The following is a 9,360-nucleotide window of genomic DNA, read 5'->3' as shown; positions in this document are numbered from 1 at the left end:
ACTTTTCTGCTGCTACAGAACTTATGTTTGAAATAGTGGGATACAGGTTTTTGAAAATCAGCCTTTAAATCACACAGAAACACTGTATATCAGTCTTATAGCTATTCATTAATGAAATTAGGTAATTAATTCTAATATAGTAATTTACTTGCAAATGCCCATATACAACTGATTGTAATAAACTGAGGTACTCCGAAAGCTCAATAAATATTAAACTAGAAACTTCCAAGAATGTCAGGTATGTGTTTACATATGAATAAATGCTTTAAACATACTAAATTGGCATAAAGATAGCATTATACTTCAATAATATAGCTGTCAATTTTAAATGGTCTTACTATTGTAGATCCATAATCAAAGAGGTTAGGAGTCTCAAGCTATAAATATATTTTAATCCATTCAAATTATGGAAGTATATAATAATTTTAAAAAACAGTTTGACAAATAGTCATTATTACAGTTAAATGTTTAAAAAATTGGCTAAACCAAACATTCTCTATACAGGTGTCTATAGATCAATCCAAATATTTATAGAGCAACCCAAATGTTAAGTACAAATGGTACAGCAAATAAATTGGCATTGCTGCTGGTTGCCATTTAATTTCTTTATAATATGGCTTTCTGGTGTTGCATTTGTGAAGATAGTTCCTACAACAATGTGGGTACCCCAGAGACTATGATGAATCACTTTACTGCAGCCAAGATCATCAAAAGAGAACCCTAAATGTTGATAGCATTCATCTGTTTCAAAAGAGTGTTTGTATACAGGATAGGGCAAAAGTAGGTTTACAGTTATGAGTACACAAAACACAGACTTTATTCTTGTGTTATTATTTATTAATTATTATATTATTTTCCATGGGAACAACTATAAACCTACTTTTGTCCCACTGTGTCTGATCCAAAAAATACCAAACCAAGGATGGATCAATAAAGTCAGCCAAATAGCCTTTGGCTCAAAGAGTGTAGCATATTTCCCTAGCACCACTGATGAACATTTTAAAGAGCATGTCTCTTTCATTATCTACCTCCTCGCTCCAAATAGTCATATTACTCTTAGTTTTCTGTGTTACATTGGAATCATTAGTTTGTTGGAGGCCACTTCTGGAAACAGATATTGAAAACCTCTTAGCAGCAATTCTGGATATGTTTGGATTGTGCACTCTACACTGGCACTTTCTAAGTATGTTTCTGCACTGTTAATTTCTTGTGCAACAGGTGCATCATTACCCTGAAATTCATTCACATACTGTGCCGTTGCAAACTCATACCTTTCACTTGATAGAGGTTTTGCTAGAACATCAGATTAAGTTATATAAACCTGGCTGTTCTTCTGTGACATGGCCCCAGTGAGGTGACAGTCAAAACCTATGTTCTCAGACCATATTGTTCAAGAGCATACATAGGGAGGTGCAGTGGTCACATGACTCACCAGAAACTGAAGATCCTCCAGTTAAAAAGGCTTTAGATTGACAACAATTTTAACTAAAGAGCAAAATCCTGGAAGTGAAGAAAGTACTCTGGCTCTGTTACAGAGCACAGTGGCCATTTCTAGAGGAGAGAGCAGATGCAAAATTTCTTTCCCAAAGTTGTTCTAAGAGCTGTGGCTGGAAGATGGAAGAATTTGGAGGGGTTACCATGGTTGGAAAACATCCACACCAATTACCACCACTGCCTCCAGCTGTCTAGAGTGAATTTTCTTAAAATCCAAATCTGAAAATAGTTTCCTTTATACTCCATTTATTATCCATTGCACTCAGCAAAAATCTAAACTCATTAACCTAACAAAGTACTATCATACTTACTCTCTGATTTTGATGGCATCACACTTCTCACAGTTTTGATTATAATGTAATCTAATTTAGTACTTTTAAAGGTCCTCATGACTTCCCAGATTCCTGATTTTCTCTCTGCATCTCAGTCTTTACCATTGTATCTTTCCTGCCTATGTCTTCCTAGCGCCTTAATATCGTCAAAGATCCCTCATCAGGAGTTTCCTTGCAGAAAAGTACCATCATGTTAAAAGGTAGGTTAGCAATCCCACCTATGTGCTCTTCAAGTGCTTTTCTTTAAAACTGCAATTATTGGATTTAATGGCAACTACCACATTAATGCCTATAAGCTCAGGTGAAACACTGAATGTTTTCACTAACAATTGGGAAGGTCTTGGATTCAAAGTCAGATTATATAGGTTCATACCCTGAACTCATAACTCTAAAGAGTTCTAAGTGCTATATGATCTTACATTGTTTTCAATAAAATCATTATGTCAATTAAAATATTTTCATAGATTTTTGCCAATAAATTACACATTAAGATAGAGCAAGTTTGATTTAGTAATGTACACAAATGTCCTTTCTTTCCATTGCAGAGAGAATGGTTAAGTAGGTATACCATACTTTTTTTATTCATACAGATTTATATGTGCTATAGGACAAATATTCATGCAATTAATATTTTGAATCATCATTTTCATCAAATTTGGGAACTTTTCCACCTTATTCTTTCAAATAAGAATAAGGTTTTTTCTGCCCTCTTTTCTCTCCCTGCTTCCTTGACTCTCATTATACATATGCTAGTTTTGTCCACATATCTGTGAGGTTTTATTTTCATTCATTTTTTTTTCTTTCAGTACTTCACACAGGATAATTTCAATTTATTTCCCTTTAAGTTCACAAATTCTTTCTTCCACCCACACATATCTGTTGTTGTTTCTAGTAAATTTTTCATTTCAATTATTTTACTTTTAAACTCCAGAAATTCTATTTCATTCATTTGTTTTATAATTTCTTTTAATTGATATATGTTACTTGGTGACATAGTATTCACAAACTTTCCTTTCATTCTTCATACATAGGATTAAAAAAAGTTTTTTTTAAAGCATATGTCGAAGAGTTGATGAAAAGTCTTTGTTTAGTAAGTCTAACAGTTAGGCTTCCTCAGGCAGTTTCTTTCAACTGTTCTATTTCCTATGTGTGACATATCCTTCCCTATTGCCTTGTGTGTATTATACTATTTTTTTAACTGGACATTTTATAATGTGACTATTGTGGAAATAAAATTCCCATCTTTCCCAGAAATGTTGTTGCTATTTGTTATTGTTTATTCTGTTTGTTTTGCAACTTTCTTGTAATAATTCTTCAAAGTCTATATACTCTGCCATGTGCAGTCACTGAAGTTATGGCTCATTTAGCTTGCTAGAGAAAATGATTGATTGTCTTTAAATCAATCTTTACTTGAAACAATGTCCTACTCTTTTCAGAGGGGCTGTGTGTGTGTGTGTTTGTATTGAAACATGCCTCAATCATTCAAGCACTTCAAAAGCTGTGCCTTAGTCTTTTCAGTCCCTGCAGGTTCAAAACTTTAGTTCAACCACAGGTGAAATCTAGGTGAGTCCATCAACCTTCTTAATCCCATCACTGGTGAGTGATTAGGGCAGTGATGGCAAACCTATGACACGCGTGTCAGAGGTGACACTCGAACTCATTTTTTTGGTTGATTTTTCTTTGTTAAATGGCATTACATATATAAAATAAATATCAAAATATAAGTCTTTGTTTTACTATGGTTGCAAATATCAAAAAATTTCTGTGTGTGACATGGCACCAGAGTTAAGTTAGGGTTTTTCAAAATGCTGACACGCCGAGCTCAAAAGGCTTGCCATCACTGGATTAGGGCTTTCTCAGGTCTTCTTGGGTATGTGCAAAATCCTTCAGATGAATGGGCTGTGTATATTGCCAAGAATATTTTGGAGCTTTTAAAAGCCAACTATGAAACGTCATTCTCCAGATCTTCCTTTTACCTCTTAGGCTACCCTCTTGTTTGCCCCAACTGTTATCATTGCTCAGATGTTAAGCAATTGTTTTCAACAAATGTCCTGGTAATAAGCCTTTCCCCACTGAATATACTCTGGATCAAGTGAAAAGAGAGAATCTCTGTTAATAGATCTTTTTCAGGGAGCTGCCAGACAGACAAAATACATGGGATTAAGCTTTCTGAAGAGCTTCAAACCCAGTTTTGTCACCTCTAGGGGCTGCTAGGCTGCTTGGTTTCATTGTTACCATGGCTGCAAGGCTGCTCCTGGTCCAGGTAATTATGGAGCTGGGCAGAGAGGGAAGGGGATAGAGCAAGTCAAAATGGGATAAGGTCCTTACTGATGCTGCTGATATTTAGCTGTTTTTATTTGTTTGTTTGTTTTTTTGTTGTGTGATTTTTAAATTAATGGTCCTCAGGTTGTTGGAAGCCTTTGGCTAACTTTGTAGTTTTGAAAATGTTAATTTCAACATTTTAAATTAGTGCTCTCATTGCTTTTAAGGAAAAACAGATTTTAGAGGTCCTTATTCTGCAATTCTGAAAAATGTTCCTCTCTAATAATTTTTAACACCCCTTTTTACACTTTTTCACTGGGCGAAGGCATGGGTGTTGAACCCATAAACTCTTGAAAGGAGGAATTTGCTTACTTACTAAAGTTCATCTTCTCTACGCCTGGCTAATCCTTTCTTTGAACTCTATCCTCAAATACTAGTAGCTCAACTACTATCAGTGTTATGAAGTGCTTAGGGTCAGTGCAGATGTTTTAAATTGAGTTTTGTTTTTCCCCACATATGCCAGAATATATTCCTGGGATCATATATGCTCTTGGGTAACCCTGTCTAACTTCATCTGGAGTCATTTGGTACTGATATAGTAAAGCTTTTGAAAATCTGTCTCAATGTCTTTGTGCTCCTCTAACAAAGACAAATTAATTTTTTTCTTAATTCTTGTATGGTTACAAGGATATAAAGAATATTATATACAGCAAAGCAATAAACACATTCTTGGTATAAGTCGTTCAGACACATTTAAGAAGGCTGGCAGTTTCCCTAGGATTTCCTTTCTCCTATTTTCTATTACAACCTTGCACTGTAAGCTCCAGTAAGTACAATGTTATTACCATAACTCAATAATGAATGGATGTCAGATCTTTTCAGTGGGAGTGACTCCTCCAGAGAAATAATTATCAATGGGATGCAAACATGTGAAAGAAATTTTATTTTAAAATAAAAAAGTACAATTTAGTAGTTCAGTGATTGTTTAAAGAAGGGTAAGTAAGCATCATCATAAAACTGATTAGTACCAAGTGAATAAAGCATCAACTTGCAGTTGATTTTGTAATCCAATTAGCTTATCTTTTTCTGTTAGAGTGAATGCATGGGGAGAAATACACATTTATTTTACTATGCATCTTTTTGAGTGTTCAATTAAAACACAAACAGAAGCTAGACCAGTGGTTCTCAACCTTCCTAATGCTGCGACCCTTTAATACAGTTCCTCATGTTGTGGTGATCCCCAACCACAAAATTATTTTTGTTGCTACTTCATAACTGTAATTTTGCTACTGTTATGAATTGTAATTTAAATATCTGATATGTAGGAGGTATTTTCATTGTTACAAAATGAACATCACAAAAACAATATGTAATTATATATGTGTTTTCCTATGGTCTAGGCGACCCCTGTGAAAGGGTCGTTCGACCCCCAAAGGGGTCGCGACCCACATGTTGAGAACCGCTGAGCTAGACCAACCCATATGTCAATAGCCAATTCTCAGAGTTTCCTTAACTGATAGAAAGTCTTCTGATAAAAGTTTCTGTATCAAGGTTGAGTCACTTACTCACCACTGTTTCTCAATTACTTTCCTGGGAAGACAAATATGTTTTTGCATGCAGAAACTAGTGTTCTATTTAATTATCTCTGCAGATACACTGCATCAATACAATCTTAATTAAGAAGTTCTTCGTGTATCTTGGAAGTAATCTGTTCAGTGACTCTTGGAACATTTAGGTAAGAAGACATCTCCAAGTAATGTTTCAAATTTCTTTTTCCTTCTTTTTTCTCTTCAGTCAAACAGACCCCTAAAATTCCTTTGACGATACATACTGATTTTATTTAGCTATAAAAATTGTATATATTAATCATATTGCCTTACATGTTTACAATAATGCTATTTATATGTAAGAACTTCTTTCTCTTATAATAAAATAATAAATTCCAATTAAAAAATAATATTGGAATTATTTTAGTTCCCCCACACTCTTGCTCATATTTGTTGTAATGTGTGTGGAAATCTAATAGTGTTTTCAGTATGATTTGTGATCACAGATCATAGTATAACTACCAGAAAATAAATCAGAATCATGCTTTTGCCATTTTAGGGATAACATAATAATAGGCTTAAATAACTCCTAACATATTCATAATATCAAGAGAAATGATATGTTAAAATACATTACAAACTATTAAGCACAATCCAAATGTAAGGTGAAATGACTAATTTTAATACTAAACTAAGTATGGTTACTGAACCTGCAGGTTTTATGTAGAAAAATGATATAATATTGAGCAGAAGCTTTAGTAAGACTAGCATTTTAGAAAATAAAATAAGTTTTGATTTTCTTTCTAGATAAGTTGAAAAAAGGTAAGTACTGCATTGTGCTAAGGACAGGTAAGGTTCCCAAATACATGACTTTTAAAAAAATGAATTTCTCAATAAAATCATTAAAGTAATGAGATTTTCCTTAAAAATAAAATTGTTAATACCTTGGTTAAAATACATACTCATTGTATTTATTTTTGGCTGTTCATTTTCAAAGATAAGAATTGTTGCTATTATACTTTTAGGGAGAAACTGTTTTGGTCCATTAAAATATTCCAGACAAAATAAAAGCTTTTGTAAGTATCAGTAGAGCATGAAAGTTATACTAGTGTTAAAGAAATGATCACTCCAGTAATAAACTAAATGAAAATTTAAGCTCATTTACTTCACAAGACAATCAATACCTTTCTTATAAGCTATCATATCGTTACTACTAATAGTATATCATTCTTATGAGGTCTCAGATGAATACACATTTCTACTGTTTTTCAGATTTTGTTTGCTTCCTGCAAAGCTAAAACTAACCTAATCTTTTTCCCTATTATTTTAAAAAAATGTTTTTATTGATTTTAAAGAGGAGGGGAGAGGGATAGAAAGATAGAAACATCAATGGTGAGGGAGAATCATTGATTGGCTGCCTCCTGCCCGCCCCCTACTGGGGGGTATCGAGCCTGCAACCTAGGCATGTGTCCTTGGCTGGAATCGAACCTGGGACCCTTTAGTCCATAGGCGGCACTCTAGCTAGGGCCTTTTTGCCTATTCTGACCTCATCTTTCAACATACAGATTAAAGCTGCTTATTTCATTGAAAAAAAATCTCCTGTTTCCCATAAAATATAGAAAATAGGGAACTTGGGGGAACTGATTAGAAAATTTGTCTGCTTATCATTTCCTTCTTGATCTACAAGGGTAACTGATATTAAATTTACCAAACATGCTTGACAGGTGAGAAAGAATTAAAAAATAAATGATTGTCCTATGTGCCAGACTTCTATATTCTGGTTCTAGCCTGGTTCACTAAATCCAAACCAAATATATCTCCGATATAGTGTTGCCTTAGGCAGGTGCCAAACATGCCCATAGTCTCTACATTATGGTGTTAGTAATAGGTATTTGTGTGGGAGTCGGGGTAGCAATGGGGATTGGAATAGAAAGCAACAGTGATCTTAACTGAATTTAATATATCTTATTTTGGGGAAATGTACAAACACTTATGAGCATGTGAAAACACTGCTAGGACCCTTCCAATGACTTGAAATTGACCTGTCCAAGTGAAACATAAGGTAAGTTCATGGCATAGCTTCCTCTGTAAACTATAGAATTAAAACAAAGAGTTCTAAAAACAAAGTTGCTTCATACTATAGTCACCAAAGCCAACACGGTAACAATCAGAATTTTTCATATTTCTTTTGTAGCTAGAGTTCAAGATCATTTGAGATTCTGTTGCAATTAGTTCCTTCTACTTGTTATTTTATTAATTTTCATGTACTAGTACTAAAAACATTAGTGCTGCTATTACAAAATTATACTAAAATAATATAATTATGTTAGCATTATTAGTGTGCTAACAATATTAGCATTATTAGTGTTATTCTCACTCAAGCATTCTTTGTGATAGACTAATTCTAGAATAAAGTGAGCTGGCATGCTGCATTTTTACCTTCTTTTTCATTTTTAAATACAATTTTTCTCATATGCCTGCATTTCAATGAGAACCACTGCTCTGAAGGAGTCAGTTTCACTGAAAAGATCTGCTATTCATTCATCATTGAGCTATGCTGGCAGCATTGTAGTTACTGGAGCTTACAGTGCAAGGTTGCAATAGAAAACAGTGCAAAAATGTCATGGGGAATCCATAAGCCTTCTTAAATGTGCTCAATAGACTTAGGCCCAAAGTGTGATTATTGCTAAAATCTTATTTTTTTGAATGATCACCAAGAATATTTTTTCAATTACAGTTGATGTTTAATATTTTAGATTAGCTTCAGGTGTACAGCATAGTGGTTAGGGAGTCAGAATTGCTATCCTCAAATCAACAAGTGTTGGTGAGGATGTGGGAAGGGGGAAGCCTCACACACTGTTGGTGAAATTGCAAATTGGTGCAGCCACTGTGGAAAACAATATGGAAGTTCCTCAAAAGCTACTATCTTCTTTTATAAGTTTTAAATATCTTGGCTATATCAGTTCAGAAAGGTGTTTTTCAAATCTTCACCCTCAATATGCTATGGGCTTCAATCTCATATCTAAAAAAATCACATGATAATGTGTTTAAATGAGTACACTTATATATGTACTGCATTTCCTTATAAAAAATGTAAAATGGTTGTATGGAAACCATTGCGGCTCATAAGAAAAATTGTAGGCTCTGGAGCTGGGGAAACATTAATTCATATTCCATTTGACTTTGAAATTTTCCATATACTAGCTACTTAGCCTCGTCGCCTTCGGCAAAATGACGAAAATAATGCCACCTTATAGCTTTACTGAGAAGGTTAAAAAGGTAATGCATGTAAAGCACCTAGATCACTGCCACGGAATAGATGAAAAATAAATGTGACTTCTCTTTGCTTCCTTCATATTAGCATATGAAACTATTAAATATTATTTTTCTAATCCAGAAATCATTTAAATGCATAGTGCATGAATATTTTAATTTACTCAGCCTTTAATGATTCCTTATTCTCTCATTAAATTAAAAGAGTTAATAGTACAAAACACTATACTATTTTAAAATAAAGCAAGCAAAACTGCAGACATAAAAAGAGAAACAACATATTCTTAGATATTCGCATTAGTTTCATTTAAAGAAATGTATAGCATTTCTCATGGGATGAGGTTCCTCACATTCCTTTATATTTGTTGTGTTAGTTTGATGATTAATGTGTGTGTGTGTGTGTGTTGTGTTGTGTGTGTGTGGGGGGGGGCATGCGCACACGTGTTTCAAGC

General features: G+C 33.9%; 1 pseudogene; it reads right to left on the bottom strand.

Annotated features, from left to right (window-relative positions):
* Window positions 1-547: 547 nt before the first annotated feature.
* Window positions 548-9,360, bottom strand: part of LOC102770509 — a 10,673-nt pseudogene continuing 1,860 nt past the window's right edge.

Source organism: Myotis davidii, unplaced genomic scaffold (assembly GCF_000327345.1).
Source record: "Myotis davidii unplaced genomic scaffold, ASM32734v1 scaffold71, whole genome shotgun sequence".
NCBI classification, from domain to species: Eukaryota; Metazoa; Chordata; class Mammalia; order Chiroptera; family Vespertilionidae; genus Myotis; species Myotis davidii.
The sequence above is the reverse complement of the archived record's forward strand: the minus strand, read 5'-3'. Positions and strand labels throughout refer to the sequence as shown.